The sequence below is a fragment of the Dasypus novemcinctus genome, chromosome 28, assembly GCF_030445035.2.
Source record: "Dasypus novemcinctus isolate mDasNov1 chromosome 28, mDasNov1.1.hap2, whole genome shotgun sequence".
In the NCBI taxonomy this organism is placed as follows: Eukaryota; Metazoa; Chordata; class Mammalia; order Cingulata; family Dasypodidae; genus Dasypus; species Dasypus novemcinctus.
The window spans coordinates 17406901-17431760 of NC_080700.1; the positions used below are offsets into that span (position 1 = coordinate 17406901).

The window sequence follows — 24860 nt, forward strand, 5'->3', positions numbered from 1 at the left end:
TGGCAGGCCCTGGACCAGCCTATCTAGGTAACTGCAGGTACATTTGGCTGCACAGACTGAATAAATGGAAGTCTATCAGGGCAACCATGTTCATCTTGGACTTGCACTGCCTAGACTGCTGCCCATACCTGCAGCTCCATCCCCATCCCAGGCAGGGAGAAGGGGACAGGAAGCTTCATCAGTCTCTCTGGGCAACAAGAATCTAGGCCTGCATGACTTGGATTATTCCACACAGCTGTGACTCTGTCTCTACCCCTGGAAAAGGAAAAAACTGGGAGAAGCTTCATCAGTCCCTGGAGTAATGAGGGCAATGTGAACCTCCACAGTGTTATAACACTAACTACATCCTTGTTTCCTGCTGCACAACCAGCAAGGGAGAAATGGCAGGAAGCCCTAAACTAAAGAAAAAAACAAACCCAGAATAAATACTGTAATAAGCCAGGTGCCAAGACACCAATCAAAAATTACAATCCACACCAAGAAACAGGAAGATATGGCCCAGTTAAAGTAAGAAGATAAGCCACCAGATGACATAAAGGAGATGAGACTAGTAACCATAGATATAAAAACAAACCTCCTTAATAAAGTCAATGCAATGGCTGAGGAGATTAAGGATATTAAGAAGACATTGGATGAGCACAAAGAGGAATTTGAAAGCATACATAGAGAAATAGCAGATCTTCTGGGAATGAAAGGTGCAAGAAAAGAAATTTTTTAAAAAATTGGAATCATATAATAGCAGATTTGAAGAGGCAGAAGAAACGATTGGAGAGCTTGAAGAAATGGCCTCTGAAAGTGAACATACAAAAGAACAGATAAAGAAAAGAATGAAAAAAAAATTGAACAAGGTTTCACGGAAATAAACGACAGCAAAAGTTATTCAAACACACAGGTCCTGGGTGTTTCAGAAGGAGAAGAGAAGGGAAAAGGGGCAGAAGGAATATTTGAATAAGTAATGGTAGAAAATTTCCCAACCTGATTGAAGGACATAGATACCCATGTCCAAGAAGCACAACATACTCCCATCCGAAAAAATCCGAATAGACCAACTCTGAGACACATACTCATCAGAATGTCAAATGCCAAAAGACAATGAGAAAATTTTGCAAAGATCAAGAGAAAAGCAATCCATAACATATAAAAGATACCCAATAAGATTGAGTGCTGATTTCTCACCAGAATCCATGGAGGCAAGAAGACAGTAGTTTGATATATTTAAGATCCTATGAAAGAAAAACATCCAGTCAAGAATTTTATATCCATCAAGACTGTCTTTTAAAAATGAGGACAAGATTAGAATATTCACAGATAAACAGAAAGTGAGAGAATTTCTAAGTAAGAGACCAGATTCTCAGGAAATACTAAAGGGTGTGTTAGAACCTGAAAAGAAAAGACAGGAGAGAGAGGCCTGGAAGACAGTCTAGAAATGAAGATTATATCAATAAAAGTAACTAAAATTGTCAAAAGATTGGTGAAAATAAAATATGACAGATAAAACTCAAGTAGTCAGGAAAAAACTTAACCAATGATGTAAAGCACTTGTATTCAGAAAACTGTAACCCAATGTTAAAAGAAATTTTAAAAAGTCCTAAATAACTGGAAGAACATTCCATGCTCATGGATTGGAAAACTAAATATTAAGATGTCAATTCTACCCAAACTGATATACAGATTCAATGCACCCCTGATAAAAATTCCACCAACACTAAAAACACAATTAGCAAATTTATTTGGAAAGTTAAGGTGTCCTGAATAGCCAGAAACATCATAAAAGGAAAACCAAACCAAACCCTCATCTCTGGACTTTAAATCATACTACAAAGCTATAGTGGTAAAAACAGCATGGTATTGGCATAAAGACAGATACATAGACCAACGGAACCAAATTGATGGCTCAGAAACAGACCTTCACATGTATGGGCAAGAGATTTTTGACTAGCCTGTCAAACCCATACAGTTCAGGCAGAACAGTTCATTCAGCAAAATGGTGCTGAAAGAACTGGATATTTATAGTCAAAAGAAGGAAAGAGGACCTCTATCTCACACCTTATCCAAAAATTAATTGAAAATGGATCAAAAACCTAAAAATAAAAGCAAGAACCATAATAAAACTTATAGAAGAAATTGTGGGAAAATATTTTCAAGACCTGGTGGTAGGTGGTGAATTCTTAATGGAGATAAGAGAAGGACTGAGATGGACTACTGATGTTTAATGTCTGTAGAATTTTAATTATCTTTACTGTAAAAGTGTGGAAATGTATAGAATGGATGGCAAAAATAGTAATGGCTAGTTTATGAATAGGGATGTGGCTGAAAATGATAGTCTAGGTATGTAAATGCCAGTTGACAGAAAGCTAGAGAATTATCTAGGAACTGAATAGCACAGTAAACCCAGAGGTGGGTGAGAATTGTGGTTTATGGTACAGATGCAAGAGTGTCTTTTATTAGCTAGAGTAAATATCCATCACTGTTGCAGGGTGGTGGGAATGTGGAGAAGCATGGGAAAGATACAACTGAAGTGGCCTATGGACTGTGGTTAGCAGTAATAATATAATTTCTTGCATCTATGCCAAAGATGAACTGTGTTGATAATAGGGCCATATAGAAAATGTGTGCCAAATGTACACTATGGATGTGGTGAATATCAGATGATATTATATTACAATGTGGTGTGTTGATAGAGGGGTGTTGTTTGGGAATTCTGCACATGTGCACGATTGTTTTATAAGTTTACAACTTCTGTCATAACAAATATATTTAAAAAAATAATAGGGTGGGTTGGGAGAAAAATACACCAAATATAAGACAAGGACTATAATTAGCAGTAAGATTCTGACAATATTCTTTCATAATTTGTAAAAAACATCTCATGACAATGCAAGGTATTAGTGGAGGGTTGATATATGGCACCCCTGTATGATGTTATGTATGTTTGCTTTCTAAGTTCACAACTTTTAATATACACTTATTGTTTATGTATCCTCATATATAAATGATACAAAGATAATAATAATAGGGAGGTTGGTAGAAAATACTTTGGTTAGTAGTAATATATTTTTTAAAGATTTATTTATTTATTTATTTATTTCTCTCCCCTCCCCTGCCGCCCGCCCCGGTTGTCTGTTCTCTGTGTCTATTTGCTGCATCTTCTTTGTCCACTTCTGTTGTTGTCAGCGGCATGGGTATCTGTGTTTCTTTTTCTGTTGCGTCATCTTGTGTTAGTTCTCCGTGTGGGTGGCACCATTCTTAGGCAGGTTGCACTTTCTTTCGCGCTGGGCGGCTCTCCTTATGGGGCGCACTGCTTGCGTGTGGGGTTCCCCTACGGGGGGGACACCCCTGCGTGGCACAGCACTCCTTGCATGCATCAGCACTGCACATAGGCCAGCTCCACATGGGTCAAGGAGGCCCAGGGTCTGAACTGCAGACTTCCCACGTGGTAGGTGGATGCCCTAACCACTGGGCCAAGTCGACTTCCCAGTAGTAATATTTTGACAATGTTCTTTAATCATTAATTAAAAATGTTTAACAACAATGCAAGGTATTAGTGGTAGGGTGAGATGCAAGAGTCCTGCATGATGTTATGTATGTTTGTTTTATAAGGTCACAACTATTACTGTACAATTATTGCTTATGTATGTTTATGTGAGTGATATATATCAATAAATTTAAAACAATAATGAAAAATAAATTAGAGAAGTGTAAGTTACAGAAGACTCTTATCTGGAATATCTTTAACATTATGTTCTATTGTCCCTTTCCAGAGAAATAGCCAGATTCAGTTGCTGTATGTTCTTGCTACTCAAAGTGTGGTTCCAAACTTTCAGACCACACTTTGAGTATGGTTAAATTCCAACAAGATCCTTAGGAAATCTTAACACACTTTAAGTTTTGAGAATCCCTTTTCTAGGTCATGACACAGCCATAGTTGTATTTTTTATTAAAGTTCCACAGGTGACTATATATGTGAAGTCAGGACTGTGAACCATAACAATTTAGGTTCCAGAAATCAGCTAATTCCCATTTGGAATGGAGGCCCCATTTCAGGTGGTGTTTTTCCTAGTTTATTAGTTAGAAGAGGTCAGATGATACTGATTCCTTACCTAGGATCTACAGAATCTTTGGGTTCTTCAGTAGAGTTCTGTTCAGGCTGGGCTCCAGTTCCTTCACCTTTGACACTAGCTTGGTACAGTTGCCAAATGGGGCTTGATATCAGTGTCCTAAGAGACCACAGGATAGAAGGGGAATGATAAATACTCTCCATGTGGGTCTTTCTGCAATTAATTAATGCTGCCTATGCAGAAGATCAACCCACATCTCAGATACATTCCTCAATAAGGCTGGGCAGATGGGATATCTGCTTTGCTTCTCAAAGGAGCTTAGCCATGTCCACTGAGAGGGGAAATGCACATAGTAAGCAGTTTTTCCAGAGTTGAATGACTATAAATTCTGACAGGCAATGACTATAACATGCATAGAGTTCTTGGGTCCCAACTGTTGCCATGTCTGGAACAAGGCAATGAGAGTACAAACTTGAAAGCATAATTTGGGAAAAAAACTCACAAATCATCATTGTTCTTTGATTTGAGGTAGAAAAGGGCCATCTTTTTGGTGTTTTCCTAGCTTTAATGGCAGATCCAACCTGGCCATGTTATATGGCAGCATCAAGAATAGAAACAGTTAAAGGAATTGTCATTTCATCATCTCCCAGAGAAGCCAAAGCTACAATTTTATTGGAAAAAATAAATGTATGTCCTTCCTTCAGACTTTGAACTGAAACCATAGTTTCTGCCCAGAGAGGCAGGACCCAGAGTGCTGAATTTCCAACAGCCTGACTGGTGTGGAGTCAGCACTCAGACATTTGTGCTATTAAATGAATTACTAAATACCTATTATCTTCTTATATCATAACTACCTAACCTAAGCATTTGAAATGTATATAGAAATTTTATAAGATTAGACTTCTCTCTTCTGCCCTAGATTTACCTCTGGTCTCCAGGTCCTTCTACCAATGGCTCAGGTTTCATGGGAAGTGGTAAAAACGGTCCTTTGTTTGGGTAGGTTCCTTTCTCCATTCCTCCTCACACCTGACACATATTTTAACCTAATTAGAGTTTGACTTAATTCTGGGAATGCAATTTTTACTAGTGATCTATCTAGAGTTCACAGTAATCTTAATCTTTAATCTTGAGAGCATCTATTTTTCTTCAATATGAATTAAAAATTACATTGCTAAGACTTTAATTAGATTAGATCTAATTAATTTCATGAGCTTATTTTGGAGATATTTTCCCCCATCCATTACAAGTAGGAATGGCTCTATATGTGGAATATGCTTAAAGTTTTGCTTATAATTCTAAAACATTATTCACTACAATTGCATTTGCATCTTTAAAAAACAGTACAAATTCATCTTATACAATTAAAATAAAAAGTAATCAGTGCGTATATGTCATTAATGAGACTTCTGCTCTTTTTACTTTGGCATATATACCAACCATTTTGAAATTTTGATAATTCATGTGAATAATTGATAAAGTTGAGAAATGAGTCATTAAACTCTTCATCTGTGTGGGTATTTAACAAAGCAGCAGAATGCAAACACAAACAAGTGTTTTGTTTTAAAATGATTTTGGCCTTTATTCTCCAACCATAAAATATCTGCAGGTATTACCTGATAAGTGATGGTTGCAGACACTAAAAGACAAAAGATAAATATCAAGGAAGTAATAATAAAATGTTCCTCTGGTCATCTCACAGCAGCTCCCCAGGTAGCACCATGTTGAGGTTTACAAAGGAACTGGTGCTTCCCAGATCCCACCCAAGCTTCCAATCTCCATTATATTTTCTGAAACACCCACCAGAGTTCCAGGACTCGTATGACCCCTGCACTGTTCATTTCAGTGTTCATTTGTGTCTCTTGACCCCTAAGGACCTCTTGAGTACATGCTCCTTATGAGATTTAAGATTATAGCAGTTTAGATTTATAGATAAATGCTCAGTCCTTCCCTCTTCTTGGTAAACTTGAACCCTGATTGACCTAGCAAAAGCCCACTAAGCCTAAGATCACTCAATTGTTTCTTCATATAGGAACCTTTCCATTAATTGCAAGATGTAGCATCTCTTCATCTTGTTATCCTAGGACAATTTGCAAATACTTCTAAGAGACCCATTATATTTTAACTTAGATTTCTGTGTTCTTCAAATTCTCTTAAAGAGACAAACCTACCTGACAGTTGGGACTGAGGCTTTGATTTTATATAGGAAATACAAAGAGCATTAACCAAAAAGTAGTTAGTGAATAATGACAATTTAATTTTAAAATCTGAAATCAGTCTAGTTTATTTCATGTTTTCCTCCTGATTTTTCCCCCTTGCTACGTAATCCCAGATCATCTATGGATCATCTAAAATAATAATATAGAGTAATTGAAGATAAAATTGACCGCAGATCAAACAAAGAAGAAAACAATGGACATTTTCTTGAGTTATGAGATGACAACCAGAAAGGGAAACATTAAGATTATAAAAAATTAATCATGATTTCTGATATCTGATGTAAACATCAAAATTCTCATTAGGTAAATTATACCTGAGCAATTTTAAACAGTTCCAACACTGAGATAAGCAAAATGGGAGTAAATATGAAACATGTAGCATGCCTAAAATGAGAAACTCTGGTTCTGTTTGAAATTGTAGTATGTCCGTTCAAACTACCATAAATCTTACATTTAGGGATTTCCCTACCTTTATGTAAAAAACATATTTCAATTATGACCTAGAGACTTGGTCACTCTTAGGTCAGGTCACATTGTTTGATAAACCAACTTTTACATTTTTCTTCACTAACTTTTAAAAATTTTGTATAAGAATGTTTCTAAAACTTTAAACTACAGAGAAGCACTTGAAAAATTCAATATTGGGTTCATCACATCCTTGGCATGAGGAAATGATTTGTGATAGAGTAGCCATAGATGGAACTCCACAGTGATCAGATGTCAGGAGAGGGAGGTGAAGCACAGTACTGAAGATGTCAAATGGGAAATGCAAAGGAGGAAGTTTCCACTGAGCACATCAGACTGACCAGCAGTATTCTTAGGAACAACTATTTAATTTCTGCAGTACTTAAATTTTTGTGCTTGAACTTTCTAAGTACAGGTTCAAGAATATGTTAGCTAAACTGTGCCATAATGGTGAAATTTGTCCTTTCAATGCTGGATCTTATACAGACATTTACCCATTTCATTATGTACCATAAAACACACATCTTTTCCTGTGAATAAAATAAATATACACAGAAGAAAAATATTTTCTGTCACTTAGAAAATCAGAGTTTTTGTAAATTAGTATATATTTTATATCTAACCCTTAAACTCATCATTATATTCCATTTTATTATTAATGGAACTTGGTAATATATTAGGCTTCATTTTTTGAAGAAGTTTTGGACCACAGAAAGGTTCAACTATGGCAGGAGAGGGACACTGGTGTGGGGTGTTACTGATGGGGTGCACATGTTTGGGAGGGAGTTCTACAAGTCATGTATACAGGGTATATAAAAGTGTGTGGATACTCTCATAGTTACAGTTAAAAATGACAACTGAGGGAGTGCTGAGTTCCTAGCCAGGGGAGCTCTATCACATTCCACAATGGAATAGCAACAATCCCCCAAGTGCAATGGAAAAGACCAACAAAGAAGGATTGTCCAATGATGAGCCCTTGATACTGATGACTATGCTTATGAACCTGTGTGCCTGAAATATGAACTAGGCCTAGAGCTGCATGGTGCCTAAGAGTTACCTTCTGAGGGCCTCCATGTTGCTCAAATGTGGCCATTCTCTAAGCCAAACTGAACATGTAAATGCATTACTTTCCCCCCAGCATGGGACATGACTCCCAGGGATGACCCTCCCTGGTACCAAGAGATTACTAACAAGCACCAGCTGGTGAGGTAACTAGAAAAAGATCTTGAATAAAAGGGTCAACTCAGACCAGCAGAATATCTCAACCTACATGTAGGATCATGTAGGCTGACCTTGAACAAAAGGAGGAAATGGAAAGGACAAATGAGTTTCTATGGCTATGAGTCTCCAAAAAAGTATTGGAGGTCATCAGAGGGGTCATGCTTATGCACACCTCAGCAGGATCCCAGAAACAGCCAAATATAACCCCGGTACTGGTTCTCCTGAGGGTTACAGAGACCCATAGGTTCTATGGTCATGACAGCTGTGGAGCTCAGTGCCATGTCAGTTGGCCCTACTTTGGAGTTTGTGTTCCTGAGTGAGGTGGAGTTGGACTCAGATGTGACCTTTCTACACATGTCTCTTCTGTTACTTTTACTGAACCTGTGGTTGACACTGGGGTTGGTGTATACTCAGGAGACCTAAATCTCAGCACCATCCATGTGACAGCCAGGTCTGAACTTCAGCAGACTTGCAGTTCCTACTCTCTTGTTCATTGGACTTACCTTGGTCAGCAAACAGGGAGGCAAAGAAGGTCAACAACTACACCAGGGAGCTGAGAGTACCTTTAACTGCACACAGGAGAATTGCATTCATCATCCATGTGGAATCTAAGCCCTCTCTTGATAAAGAGGTGGAGTGGACATAATTATCCCAGGGTCCACGGGATGGAGGAATAGAGTCTGGATTAGAGGGGACTTTCTGATATTCCACTATGGAAATATTGTGACTAGTATTGTGACTACTATTGTAGCACTGATGTGGAGAAAGTGGCCACAGAAGCTGCTGAAGGTAGGGAGAGGGAAGAAGAGATATGATGTGGGCATATTTTCAGGATTTGGAGTTGTCCTGAGTGGTACTGCAGGGACTGATGTTGGACACTGTATGTCCTGCCATGGCCCACTGGGTGGACTGAGGGAGAGTGTAAACTACAATGTAAACCATTATCCATGTGGTTCAGCAGTGCTCCAAAATGTATTCACCAAATGCAATGAATGATGATGAAAGAGGGTGTCAATGTGGGAGTAGTGTTGTGAGGGGGGTGGGTGGTATATGGGGACCTCTTATATTTGTTTAATGTAACATTAAAAAAAAAGAAAAAAGGAGAAGGAAAAGGAAAAAAAGAATTAATTCTGAGATGCTTAATGGAGCCATAAATTAAGATTTGGAAGTTGAAGGAGATATAACTTTCACTTGTTCAAAGGAAGGAAATGTCTTCAATTTGAGATATATTTTAATTTAGGTGCCAGTAACTCTTGGGAAATATAAATAAAAACTAAATCATCTCCCTACCCCAAAAATCCTTTCTAAAAACATAGAAGAGAAAGAAAAAATATTTTACCATTGAATAAACATTAAAGCAAAATGTGATGCAATCTACAGAGATTCAAAGACAGAAAGAAATCTTAAGCTTTTTTATATGACTAAGCAGACATAATCCATTTCATACATATTCTCATGTTATTTCTCATATCTTCATGACTAGAGGTAGGTTTATAATTTTGAGCCAGGAATATACCCCCTAAACCTCCACCTCCAGAAGTGTTTCTCATCTCTTAACAGGAAATTAGGATACATTTTCTTTGATTATATTTCAAAAAATTACTTCCTTTCTTGTACAGACCTTGTGTGGTAAGATTTGCAAGAGACTCATTTAAACTTGGGCAGATATTTCAAATATAAGCATTTCAAAAGGACAAAGAAAGTAGTATTACTTACAACTATGGCTTTTCTGAAGTAAATACTCAGATGTGAGGGAGAAGGTTGTCTCTTTCCTATGTTCAAGAGGGAGAGTGAAGACTTCTCATTTTTTAATTTGTATTTGCCCTTATGTAACACACAAGCATATAGAGGTGAAAGTTCAGAAATGATATCCAGATTATAGTATGGTTGCTGTAATTGTAGGGACAGAAATGAAGGAAATGTCATCAATCAAAGAAATGGATCAGATAATAATACAGTGTATGAAATGAGAGAAGAGAGGCTAGAATTGATTTTTGACATGTTTAAATAATATTTGAGGAGTGTTTAGGTTTCTTGGCTGTTCAAGCAAATACCACACAAAGGGTTGGGTTAAACAATGGCAATTTTTTAGCTCATGGTTTTGAGGCTGAGAAAATACAAATCAAGGCATCACCAAGGTAATGGTTTCTCCTAGAAGACTGGCATTCTGGACCTGGCTTCTGGTGATCCTTGGCCCTTAACTTGTCACATGGCAAGGAACATTGCAGAGTCTCCAGGTCTCTCTCTTTTCTTCAGGTTCTGTTGATGTTTAGCTTCTGGCTGCTTCTTCTGTCACTTTCTTTCTGATTTTCATTCTCTTACAAAGGACTCCTGTAATCAGATTAAGACCTACCCTGATTGAGGTGGACTAAACCTTAACTGAAGTACCCTCATCAAAAGATTCTCATATCATGGCAGGAAAGAAGGTTGTGACCAGTCCATTTACCAAGGAATCATGAAAATCTTTGCCACTGAAAGGACAGAAATTTAAATAATAGGCAGATAAACAACCGTTCATAAAAGCAACAACTGGCCCCTTAGGAGTAAGTAATGTTCCAAATGTGAATTGAGTGAGAGGGCTTACTGGAGACAGATCCTTGATTTATCTGTAAAGTTGTAAACTGTGATCTTTTGTCAAGATTGCTTTGAGAATTGCTGATCATAGTAACAATGTAACATTTTAAGAGGAAATTTCTAAGCAGCAGGCTGTGGAGAAGGGGACTCTACTATCTTCTGTGCTTAAGTAGTCTCCCTTCTGGACTTCTGTGCCCTCTACAGCTCTGTGCAACTGTGCTGAGAACAGTAAGATGGGCTGCCATGCTTCCAGCTGGAAGTGTGCTCCTAGACAAGATAACCTCCTTGAGGCCTAACAAATATACCAACAAACTGTGGTCATTTCCTGATTGGACAGGACAGAGGGTTGGTGTGATGAAGGTGGGGAGGACTGTGGCTAAGTGACCCCAGTGGTGAATCATGTAGGAGGTCACAGATGCTCTTTGTGCTGCACTAGGAGTTTTATCCTGGGATTGTCCAGATGGGTGGGGTGAGATGAAAGCCTGGGTCTAGGCCTTGAGGGGACATGGGAGTCTGGGTACAGGGTGGAGGCTCACCCATTCCTGCTCTTTCTGCAGGCTCTTCTTTCTGAACTTTCAGTGGCGACTGTGCTGAGAAGTCCACTGTGACCAGGCTCAGGATCCTGGCACTGAATGTCCTGGACATCATCTCAGTGATTCAGCCACAGTGCTGGGAGGAGGCATATTTTCACCACCAGGCGAGTCAGAAACAGCCTCCTCTGTGAACTTCTGGCCATGAGATGGTGCCAAATCACCTTTTCTTACTAAACCACAACAGAAACACCTCAAAGTTGATCCCTGGTGACCCCAGTGCTGTCTTCACAGGGAGGAGAAAAACTTCATTCCTGTGGGACCCAAGAGAAGCTGCCACAATTCTTGGACTCCTCCGGTACAGTCACGTAAGTAATTAGCTTCCTCTTCAAGCCTGAGGCTGAGGAGGAAATTTTGTTATGGCTTCTCTAAGTAAGGTGTTTTTCTTAAAACATTTTTGTGCATTTCCCAGAAACTGCTTTATTATGTGCTTTCCCAAGTAATATTTTAGCAAGATGTGTTTTACCAAATATCCACTCATGAGGGATTTGCCAGCTTGAAATCTGGCATGCTGTAGGACTTTTATGCAGATTCAGGATTCTTGCTGGATATAATCCTGACAGAGATTCAGAGAGGGGAAAAGCATCTACAGTGCTGAAAAGAATGTTCATAGTGTTCATAACATTGCTACCTTCCAGTGGAGAAGTTGGGGACAGGTTGGTTTTGACTGAGCCATAACAGAGCAAGAGATAAAAGGGAAAATAATACCTCTTTGTATATATATTTATTAAAATTTTAATGGTTAATTTTTCCTGCTCTACTTGCATAGATGGGAAAAAATTTGGAAAAATTATAAGTTTAGGGAGTATAAATCCTTACATTAATTTAAATTGTTATTTACTCAAAAAATCCAAAATTTATAATAATTTTAGTTTCCTGGCTCTACTAAAAAGAAACTTGACACTAAAATTTTTGAAGTATACTTTTTAATTTATCACTTTCAAATGAGAAAATTGTCACTTTGTAAAATTTCTCATGACCCAGTGATGATCTTAATTTATTTTTAAGGTCAGTTTACTGAAATGTCTTCTGTTTAACTATGACTGATATTGCTTAAAATATATATAGATGGATTGATAGAGGTGATGCTTGCACAGCATGAGAATGTACTAAATGTCACTGAATTGTACACTGTAAATGGTTAATTTTATGCTTAGCAAATTTTGCCTCAACAAAATATGTATACCATTTCCAAATTAGGATAAATTTGTAATAAGTAAAATTTATGCATTAAGAAAAATCAGTTTTTGAAGATGGTGACATTATGGTGATTTTCAACATTTACTTATATATATTGCATCTGACATTTTTCTAGGACCTAAATTATCATTAAATTGATAATTTAATGATTATCTGTGTCGGGGCTAATTTGCAGGAACAAAATTTGTGAAATGTATTCCTTGAAAGTAAATTTCTCCTGCTGAAAATTCAAAATCTGAAAGCACTCAGTATAATTTTGTGTATTTCAATTAAAAGATGAAATTAGGATGTCTATAATCTCATTTTCTGTATGTATGTTTCCTATAATAATCATTATTGTCATCTGGTGATGAGCCATTTTCAAATTCTATATTTTTCTCTTTCTCTACTTTCAACTTTGAAAATATTTTCCTATGTCTCATTAAAATTTAAATTAATCAAGTACACTGCAGAGGGATAGGTTTTCTAATAACCATCTACCTTTATATAGTGTCAGGTTTCTTGTTGAGTTTTATAACTAATTTCTCTTGAGTTCATATATCATCTCACAATAAGTTGCTTCAGTATTTGCAATACTTTGCATGAAGAAATTTTTTATTTCATCATAGGATATTTCTTCTTCTTATATAATATATACATTAAATATACCTGATATTATATATATATTCAATAAATGTTAATTTGTGCATGAAGTGCCCTGGTTATATTTGCTCCTCCACCAGCTAGGTACATAAAGGTAAATTCTTGCTTTTTATAATCCCAGCCCTTCTCTGCCTTGCAAATCTCCCCATGATCAAGTCACTACCTCATGTATTCAAGGGCATTAAGGTCTCACAAAAGACTTTCCCAAAAGTTTCTGAAGTAGCATGCCCCATGTTTGGCAGTGGGAGTTATATAATACATGTCCTTCTCCATGGCTTTCAACCTGGGCAAAGGGAGTCAACCTTCAGAACATGCAGCAGAGGAAGGAGTTCCTGTGAAAAACTAATACAAATAGCTCACTTTTTTCACAAACACCCCAAACCATTCAGGCACCAAAAACAGTGCTGTTAATAGAATATTTACACATTTCCTCCTTAATAACATTCAAACTCTTTTAACTCTTAAAAGGTCGATTACATGCACAACTTTGGTTGAACAGCATTTGTGTAGGTTTGGTCTCTGAATGCTTTAGTGACATGGTAGCAACATAAGTTTTTTTAAAGTGATTTATTTAGAAATAATATCAAATGTATAAAAAAGCAAAGTAGTACAATCCCTTCACTAAGATTTCCCAGCTTTAATTTTATCATATCTATCCTCTACCCAAACAAATCACAATTACTCCAGCATATTTATCTCCAAAAGGATATTTTCCTAGGAAACCCCAAATCAGGAAGTCAACTTTGCTTCAATGCTGTAATAACATCCACAGGCACCTTCAACTTTAAAAAAAAGAATCAATTATTTTTATTCTAGTAACATATAAATGAAGTAATTTTCCCCCAGTTCAAGTATATCCTTCAGTGGTATTAACTATGTTCACAATGGTGCTATCTTTGCCATCATCCATAAGGAAGACATTTCATGACCCCAAACAAACTCATTTAAACCGAAACTCACTACTTCCTGTGTGAAAATGAAATTTTTATTGTCTTTTTATAAAGATACATAGATCACACAAAATACTATATTAAAAAATATGAGGCTTCCATTAACCCGCTCCCCACCCCACCCCCCCTACCCCACACCTCCCACATCAACAATCTCTTTCATCATTGTGGCACATTCATTGCATTTGATGAATAGATTTTGGAGCACTGCTACACGGCCTGGATTAAAATTTACACTGTAGTTTATACTCTCCCGCATTCCATTCAGTGGATTATGGCAGAATATATAATGCCCTGCATCTGTCCAAGTGAACAGTGGCTGTGGTGGGGTAAAGGGTAGAGCAGGAAGAAGAGGTGGAGACGCTGACAGGGACTCTTTAAGATGACAATGCTGAATGCTGCACTAGGTTAGGGGTATGGGGGCAGCAGTGGAGACAGAAAGGGTCAGTTCCAGAACCTGTTCTGCAGAGACCTACAGGCTGTTGAGGCCTCTGCGTTTTCCCTTCCTTCTGTCTCTTTAATGAGAGTTTTGTTTACATCCCAGGACAGAGGCTGTCCTCAAGAATGGGTTGGCCCTGGGCACACTTTCATATCCCTGTGCTTGAGAATGGAACAGCTGAGTGGGGTTCTGTGTGCCTGGGTGGGGCCTGTGTCTCTCAGGGGTGTGCTGGGGTCCAGGGACTGAGGACCCAAGTGTATCTGAGACCATTGTCTTGGGCAGCTTCAGATCTCCTTCAAAGCATCCTCCAGACTCCTACCAGGGTGTAGTGAGCCAAGCCACCAGAATTCTGGGAATTCAGGAGGGGCAGAAGGTGGTGTGCTCACAGGCTTTCTTTGGGGCTGGTCTTTCAATGGGCTTCTCACCCCCCACCTCACTTATACCCATGTTTTCAAGTTCACAGCCTCTACCTTGTCTTTCCTATCTAGTGCAAAGCTGTGGTAGAGAAGGGAACAGATACCTGCTTAAGAGGATTGGAAGGAAGTTCATTTGTCTAACTCTTCTCTTCTAGGGGTTACTAATTTTACTTACTAATTTTACTTACAATTTCTGCCTAGTAACAGGCCACTCACCTTTTCTATTGGTCAGGGCAGCCACAGCCCACTGGCCTAAGCAAGTATTGGCTCAGCCTGCTTGTCTCTGACCACACAAGATTGCCAAGAGCCTGCCCTGCATTGCCTGAGACTGGGTCTAGTCTAGTAATGTGCAGCTCCCTCTTGCCACTGGCCACAGAGCTTGGTGCTTGCTTTGGAGACTGGCCTAGATGGTTCAAGGTCAATCCCCACCTCAGACTATCAGGTCCTTTAACTGTGGCTTGGGCTCTGGACCTCACCAGAGGTCTGAGGGATTCAGGGCTGTTCAGAAGGTAGAAAGGGTCTCAGGGAGAGACTGGGCAACTATGTTTTGTCAGATGATACTTCAGAGCTGTGGGAGAGCCCTATCCTCAGGATGAAGTTTGGGAAAAATGGGCGTCCATAGTGGGGGCTACAGTTTTGGGGGACATCCATAAGTGTGGTGAAGGGGGTTGTGGCCAGAGTGTGCCAGTAAAATGGGTACTCACAGCAGCAGGCTAAGGCTGGATTTTGACCCGTTTTAAACCTCAGGGTGTTGGGAGACTCTGATTTTCTAATTTCCTAATTTCCAAACTAAGCTTTGGGTAGCCAGAATTTAACTCTAGTGTGACACTTAGACCTTTATTAACCTGCTGGGAAACTGAACAGCCCTGGCCTCCCATTGGCCAGTGATGTCTGTAACTGGTTATTGAAATTCAGGTTTCTGCCTAGTAACAGGCAATTTATGGTTCCCATTGGCTGGAAGTAAACCTACTTAATAATATCCCTTATTATATTGAATGTTTATTGGCAGGCATTTAGTTCAGCTGTAGTTTATGTAAGGCAGGGGTTCTTAACCAGGTGTCTGTGGAACTATTTCATGGGGACTGTGGGCTTGAATTGAAAAAAAATCAACTTAAGACTTGCCAATGTTTGCTGTCATAAAGCTATCTGCCACTACATTCTTAGAAGTGGTTCGTGGTTTTCATCTGACTAGCAAATGGGTCTGTGAAACAAAAGATTAAGAACCGCTGATGTAAGGAGTAGTCACTTACATTTTTTAACTTTTCATTTTGAAATAATTTTAAACTTAGTGAGAATTAGTGAAGACCTCAATGAATAGAACAGTACAAACAAAAACCCATTTCCTTTTCACTCCTATAATGGTAAAAAAGTTAACATTTTACAGTCTTTGCTCTATATCTTCCATCCTCTCTTTTTTCCCTGAACTTTTTCTTCTGAATGTTCTAAGCAAGTTGCCAAACTGTTCCTTCATCACCTCAAATATGTCAGTGTTTGTCCTGCAAATTGAGACTTTCCTAAATTAAAAAATCACCCACTAATTATTTTTAATTAACAGGATACATCACTACCCTCCATTCAATTTCACAATCATCCTCTCAAGTTTAACTTCCATACAGAGATCACCAATTGTCCATTTATGTCCTTTACAAATGAAGGGCTCAGTTCACAGTGAGGCATTGAATTTAGTTGTCATGTCTCTTTAGGGTCCTTCAACCAGGAACAGTGTATACCTTGCTCTGATTTTCAGAAACTTACTGTTTATGAAGGATATGGCTCAGTAAGGGTTTCTCTAATGTTTCCATGAAATTGGACATAGGTATGTATATTTGGTAGGAGTACCACTGAAGGGATACTATGTTCTTCCCTGTATATCATATTGAGGGGGTGCATGGTGTCCATTTGTACTACTGCTGGTGATGGTAACCGATACTTTGCTTGATACTTTGGCTAAACTGTAGTTTGCCAGGTTTCTTCATAGAATTATCTTTTCCTTTTTGTAATGAGTATTTTTCAGGGACATATTTAGATTATATGAATATCATGATACTTCTTAAATTTTACCCAGTAGTTTTAGCATGCATTGGTAATTCTTTTTTTTTTTTCATTTTTTTGCTTTGGAAATAAAATTTTATTGAAGTAAATCATTCATATATGAACATACACAAACTATAAATGCATAGTCAAACTTGCAAATTTACAAAACAAACATGTATATCCTCATACAAGGCTCCCAAACATCTCCCCACCACCACCTTGCATTGTAGTGAAACATTTGTTACAAACTATGAAAGAAACTTGTGAAAATATTACTACTACATATAGGCCACATCTTACATTTGGTGTATTTCCCCCAATCCACTCTATTATTAACACTGTATATTAGTATTATATATCTGTAGTCATTCACAAGAGGACATTCTCATATTTGTCCGGTTAACCACAGTTCATCATCCACCACTGGATTCCCTGTTATATAGCCCCATGCTTTTTAAAATCCATTCAAAGTGCACACTCAGTGGCTCACATTTTCATCACAGAATTGAGCTGGCATCATCTCCACCAATTTTAGAACATTTTCATTAACCCAAAAGGAAAAATTCCATGCCCTTTATACCCTACTAATGTTGTCCTTGAGAATTAAAAATAATGTCTTCTTGCCATTGCTGCAAAATATTACAATAATACTGGTAACTATCAACCATAAGTTATATTAGTAGTAATTTTCCTTATTGTTCTTAGCACTATTCTTAGCACTTGTAAAAGAAGAGCATTCTTGTATTTACACTATTTTTTTAGTTTAATGGGTCTGTAATTTTTAAATTTTCTTTAAAAAAATATAAATAGGTGACACAAAATGTTGCATTAACAAACATAAAAGGTTCTACTATACCGCACTCCCCACCCCACCCCTGCTGCTCCCACATCAACATCCCCTTTTATCAGTAAGGCACATTCATGGCATTTGGTGAATGCACCCTGAAGCACTGCCACACTACATGGACCATAGTTTACGTTGTAGTTCACACTCTCCCCCAGTCCAACCAGTGGATTATGGCAGGATATACAATGTCCTACATCTGTCCCTGCAGTATCATTCAGGACAACTCCAAGTACTGAAAATGCCCCATGTCATACTTCTTCCTCCCTCTTCCTGCCCTCAGCAACTCCTGTGGCCACCGTCTCCACATCAATGATACAATTTCTTCCATTGCTAGAGTCACAATATTTCTATAATAGAAAGTCCACTCCAATCCAAATTATATTCTTCCATCCTGTGGACCCAGGATGGTGAAGCCCACTCCACCTCTAAATAGAGAAGGGGCTTATGTCCCACATGGCTTATGGATGTGATTCTCCTGTTTGCAGTTGTAGACACTTTCAGTTCCCTGGTGTGGTGGTTGACCATTTTCACCTCACCATCAGCTGACCTGGGTAAATCTGATGAAACAGAGAGGAATTGTTGCAACTCTGCTGAGGCTCAGGGCCCAGCTGGCACATGAACAGTTCAGAGAATCAAGTCTCCTGAGCATACACAAACCCCAGGACCAATCACAGGTACACAAAAAGTGACAGAAGAGGCATGTGTAGAGAAGTCACATCTGAGTCCGACTCCATCACAATCAGGAGCACAAATTTCAAAGTAGGGCCCACTGGCAAGGCAATGAACTCCAGAGCCATCTGTCTTGACTGTAGAAACTGTGTGTCTCCATAACCCTCTGGACCACCAATACCTGGGATTGTATCTACTTTGTCTCTGGGATCCTGCTGAGATGTGCATAAGTGAGACCCCTCTGATGATTTCCCAGCTCATTTTGAAGTCTCTTAGCCATATAAACCCATTTGTCTTTACAATTTCCCCTTTAATTCAAGGTCTTTTTCTAGTTGCATCATCATCTGGTGCTGGGTAGTACTCCCTCAGCACCAGGGAGGCTTATCCCTGGGAGTCATGTACCACACTGGAGAAGGTAATGCATTTACATGCTGAGTATGGTTTAGAGAGTGGCCACATTTGAGCAACATGGAGGCTCTCAGGAGGTAATTCTTAGGCACTTTGCAGCTCTAGGCCTAGTTGAAATTTCAAGCACACAGGCTCTTAAGCATAGTCAAGAGTATCAAGGGACCATCATTGGACCATCCTTATTCACTGGTTTTTGCCTTTGCCCTTGGGGGATTGTTGCTATTCCATTGGGAAATGTGACAGAGCTCCCTAGGATGGGAATTCAGCACTCCCTCAGTTGTCATGTGTAACTCTATTCACTATAACAATACCCAATGAACATATCTATTTACCCTATATGCATGCCCTGGAAAACTCCCTCCCACTCATGTATCCCCTTTCAATGACACCCCACATCAGTGCTCCTCCCCTGCCATAGTTGAACACCAGTGTGACCCCAAATTTCTTAAAAAATGAAGCTTACTATATTGCCAAATTCAATTAGTAGGAAAATGAAGTAGTATTGAGAGGTTTAAAGATTACATATACAATAGAGGGGACTCCCACATACCCAACATCAATCCGTTTTCCCCCTTCCCCAAGTATGATTTTTTTACATAGGAATGTTATATTTGCTACATCTGATGTACAGATACTAAAACATAGCTGCTAACCATGGTTCAATTATGGCTTACATTATGGTTTATATTTTAGACTGTACACTTTTCTAAATTTTTGTTTACATTATGGTTTACAGTTTAGACTATACAGTTATAAATTTTTGGTGAAATTTAACATGGCTTATATCCATTGTTGCATGAACTTGTGGAACACTTCCATTGCCCCCAAATTACCCCTCTTCCATCTATTCTGTTCATCTCCCTCCCCTCAGGACCCACAGTGACAACCAAGCTTCACTGCTTGAAGGACATAGCTGAGGCTCCAACTCTGTGCCCAGTAGGACAGGAAGGGGCAGGGTTTCCCCAATCTCATGACAACTGCAGGTACATTTGGCCTGCACAGCCCAGGTTGGGCACATCACTGGCACCATTCCTGCCACTGACAAGGCAAGAGGAAGGATAGTGCACTTTCAGACTTTCCAAGTAACTGCAGTCACTTTCAACCCACATGAACTGGAATGGTAACAATGCTGTAGATGTATCTCCACCCTTAATAGGATAGAGGGGTGGTATCCCCTCAACCTTTCTGGGCAACTGCAGGCATTTTTGTCTCACATGGACTAGTGTTGGAGAATCCTCTAGTTCTATCCCCATCCCTGACAGGGCTGAAGGAAAGTGCTACCTTAGCCTCTCTAGGCAACTGCAGTCACTGTCAGCCTGCATCAGCTAGACTATTAGATACATCTTGGACTCCATCCTCACCCCTGACAAGGCAGGAGGAGGGATGGTGTTCCTCAACTTCACTGGGCAACTGTAAGTGCATTTGGCCCACATGACGTGGACTGCTAGGTACACTGGAGGCTCCATTCCCACCCCTGGAAGAGGAGAAGGGGGCACCGTGTTTCATCAGTCTACCTGGAAACTGTGGTCAGTTTGACTTGCATGGCTTCATTTTCTGCACACACCAGGTCCAACCCTGCCTGAGGGTAGGGGAGGAAGGGTTGTAAAGCTTCATCAGTCTCTTTGAACAAGTACATATACTCTTGGCCTGCATGGATTACTGAACAAGGCTGTGGTTTTGTCACCACCCCTGGCATGGGAGAAAGGAGGGAGAATCTTTATTAGTTTCTGGGGCAATGTGGGTGACTTCAGCCTCCATGGCTTACAGTAACAATCACATCTTTGACTCCAATTAAGCAGCCAGCAAGGGAGAAGGGGCAAGAAAAGATGAAAAAGAGCTGAAAAAAAAATCAGATTGCCTAAACACAAGGCACTATATAAACTTCCAAATTAAGTTGAACTTAATTTGTATGTATGAAAGAGGGGCTGTAACAAAAAACCAATCAAATAGCCTAGACTAAAGAGTAAAGGAAACAAAAACATCTAACAAATCATTGCTGAGACATGAACAAAAAATTACAATCCATACCAAGAAACAGAAAGCTATGGAATAGTCAAATGAACAAACTAAGCCCCCAAATAATATAAAGGAGTTGAGACAACTAATCATAGATGTTCAAACAAATCTCCTTAATAAATTCAATGCGAAGGCTAAAGAGATAGCATCAAGAAGACACTGAATGAGCACAAAGAATTTGAAGGCATGCATAGAAAAATAGCAAATCTTAGGGAATGAAAGTAAAAAATAGAAGAAAATTGTGCTAGAGGCATTAAAAAGAAGATTTCAAGAGGCAGAAGAAAAGACCAGTGAGCTTGAAGACAGGGCCTCTGAAATGGAACATACAAAAGAACAGTAAAAATAAAAAGAAGAATGAATAAATTGAGCATGGTCATGGGAAAATAAATGACATCAAGAGACATGCAAATATATGTATCATGGATGTCACAGAAAGAGAAGAGAAAGGAACAGGGCCAGAGGAATATTTGAAGAAATAATGATAGAAAAATTCCCAATCCTATTGAAGGAAATAGATATCCATGTCCAAGAAGGACAGCATACTTTCATATTCATAAATCCAAATACACCTACTCTGAGACACATACTAATCAGAATGTCAAATGCCAAAGATAAAGAGAGAATACTGAGAGTGGCAAAAGAAGATATTCACCACATAAAGGGAATCCCCAAAAAGATTATTGATTTTTCTTCAGAAACCAATGAGGAAAGGAGTGGCTTGATATATTTAATATACTGCAAGAGAAAAATTGCCAGCCAAGAACCTTATATCTAGGAAGGTTGTCTTTCAAAACAGAGCCAGTTTAAAATATTCACAGATAAACAGAAACTGAGAGAGTGTGTAATGCAGAGACTGGCTTTACAGGAAATAATAAAGGGACTGCTACAGTCTGGAGAGAAAGTCTTGGAAGAAGGTCTAGAAATGAAGATAACATCACTAAAAGTAACTAAAAGTGTAAAAAGAGAGGTTAAAACAAGATGTGAAAAATGAAACCCAAAGACCCAAATGGGTGAAATACTGCCTTTACAACAATAATATTGAATGTTAATGGAATAAACTCCTCAATCAAAAGACACAGACTAGTAGAATGGATGAGAAAATATAAGCCATCTATAAGCTGTCTACAAGAGACTCACCTTAGACATAAGGGTAAAAATAGATTGAAAGTGAAAGGTTGGGGAAAGGTATTCCTTGCATACAGGAACCCCCTCTCAGAAAAAAGCCTAGAGTAGCTGTACTTATATTGGATGAAATAGACTTTAAAAGTAAAGCTGTTATTGTGCCTGGGGGTTTCCTCCTGACAGCCTTCATGTTACTCAAATGTGGCCACTCTCACAGCCAAACTCAGCGTGTAAATGTGATGCATTCCCCCCAGCGTGGGACACGACACCCGGGGATGAGCCTCCCTGGCACCGAGGGATCACTACCACATACCAGCTGAAGAAGCAACTAGAAAATGACCTTGAATTAAAGATTCAATGCGGAACAGCAGAATATACCTGTCTACATATAATAACATGACTTCGGGAAGCGGTTTGACCTAATGTAAGGGGGAAATGGAAAGGAGAAATGAGATTATAAGGCTGTGAGTCTCTAAAAAAGAGTCTGGAGGTTGTCAGAAGGAATACCCCTATGTACAACTGAACAGAGTCTAAGAGACAGATAAGGTAGATACAACCCCAGGTATTGGTTCTTTTGAGGGATAAAGAGACCCACGGGTTCTATGGTCATGGCAGAAGGGGTTCACTGCCATGACAGATGGCCCTTCTTTGGAGCTGGTGTTTCTGTGTGATGGAAATGGACTCAGAGGGGATCTCTTTTCACAAGACTTGCATGCTACTTTATTGGAATTATAGTTGGTGCTGGGTTTAAGATATATGTAGGGGATTTGAATCTCTGGACTGATAATATGACACCCAGGCCCAGAGCCTCAACAGACTTCAGCTCCTACACTTTGACTTATTGGACTTACTCCACTCAGCTAACATGGAGTTGAAGAAGGTCAACCACCACAACATGGAGCCTAGAGTGTCTACAACTAGAAGCGGGAAGAGTGCATCCAGTACCCATGTGGAATCTAAGCCCTCACTTGACATAGGTGTGCAATGGACACAACCAATCCAATGTCCACAGAGAAAATGTGGAATGGGTGTGGGAACGGTAGCCATGGGGGCTGCTGGGTGTGGGGAATGGGAGAAAGAGATGAGATGTGGAGGCGTTTTCGGGACGTGGAGTTGTCCTGGATAGTGCTTCACGGACAATTATGGGACACTGTAGATCCCCCCCAGGGCCCACTAGATGGAACGTGAGAGAGTCTGGGCTATGATGTGGACCATTGACTATGGGGTGCAGTGATGCTCAGAGATGAACGTACCAGGTGCAATGGATGTATCACGATGATGGGAGAGAGTGTTGCTGTGGGGGGAGTGGGGGGCGGGGGCGGTGGGGTTGAATGGGACCTCATATATTTTTTTTAATGTAATTAAAAAAAAATAAATATTAAAAAAAAAAGAACACAATCAATGAACTTTAAAAAAAATAAAAATAAAAAAATATAAGTAAAGCTGTTATTAGAGACAAGGAATGCCTTTATATACTGATAAAAGGGGAAATTCACCAGGAAAAAGTAGTAATCATAAATGTATGTGTTCCTAACCAGGAAGCCCCAAATTACATGAGGGAAACACTGGCAAAACAGAAGGAAGAGATAGGTATCTCTACAATAATAATTGGAAATTTCAATATATGACTCTCAGCATTTGATAGATTATCTGAGTAGAGGATCAATAGAGAAAGAAAGAGCTGGAATATGATACTTTAACGAAGCCTAATAGACATAAACAGAACATTGCACCCCAAGAAAGCAGGATATACATTCTTAAGTACTAATGGATTTTTCAACAGGATATACCATATATTGGGTGACAAAGCAGATCTCAATAATTTTGAAAAGATAAAAAATATACAAAACACTTTCTCTGATCACAATGGAATATAGCTGGAAATCAAAAATAGGAAGAAAAAGGGAAAATTTTAAAATGTATGGAGATTAGACAACACATTCTTAAATGATTAGTGGGTCAAAGAAAACACTGCAAGAGAAATCAATAAATATCTTGAGATGAATTAAAAATGAGAAAAAATCATATTAGAACCTATGGGATGCAGCAAAAGCAGTGTTGAGAGGGAAATTTATAACTCTTAATGATTAGATTAAAAAGAAGAGCTAAAATCAATGCTCTAACTAAGTGGAGGAAATAGTAAAAGAACTGCAAACTGTGTCCAAACCAAGCATAAAGAATGAAGTAACAATGATCAGAGCAGAAATGAATGAAACCGAGGGAAAAAAAGTAGAGAATTGCCAAAACCAAAACATAGTTCTTCAAGGTCAAAAAAAAAAAAAAAAAAAAAAAAGACAAACACATAGCTAGCCTGACAACGAGAAAAAGTATACAAAACAAAATCAGAAATGAAAATGACAGCACAGAAATGAAAGAGATCATAAAAGGATACTATATTAACAAACTAGACAATGTAGATGAAACTGAAAAATTCCTAGGAACATGTAAAAGAACTACAATGACCCTAGAAGAAATAGAAGACCTTAATAAACCAACCACAATCAAAGAGATTGAAAGAGTCATCAAATAACTCCCCAAAATAAAAAGTCCAGGACCAGATGGTTTCACAGGTGAATTCTACCAAGCTTTCAAAGATTTAATGACAATCTTATTCCAACTTTTCCAAAAAATTGAACAGGAATGTAACCTACCCTAATACCAAAGCCAGAAAAAGATACCATGAAAAACACATGTACACACCCATTTCCTTAATGGATACAAGTGCAAAAATCCTTGACAAAATACTTGCTAATTGAATCCAACAACATATTAAAATAATTATTCATAATAATTAATGGACTTTTATCCAAGGCATGCAAAGATGGCTCAATACAATAAAATTAATTAGCATAATACACCACATTAATAAATCAAAGAAAAATCACATGATCATCTCTATTGATGCAGAGAAGATATTTGACAAAATCCAGTATCTTTCCTTGATTAAAAAAAATTCCAAAAGATTGGAATAGAAGGAAACTTTCTTGACATGA

The 24860-nt window shown here is 38.6% G+C and overlaps 1 pseudogene; it reads left to right on the forward strand.

The window, feature by feature from the left end:
• The first annotated feature begins 11099 nt into the window (after window positions 1-11099).
• The window catches only part of LOC101423283 (mitochondrial ornithine transporter 1 pseudogene), a 48333-nt pseudogene continuing 34572 nt past the window's right edge, over window positions 11100-24860 (forward strand).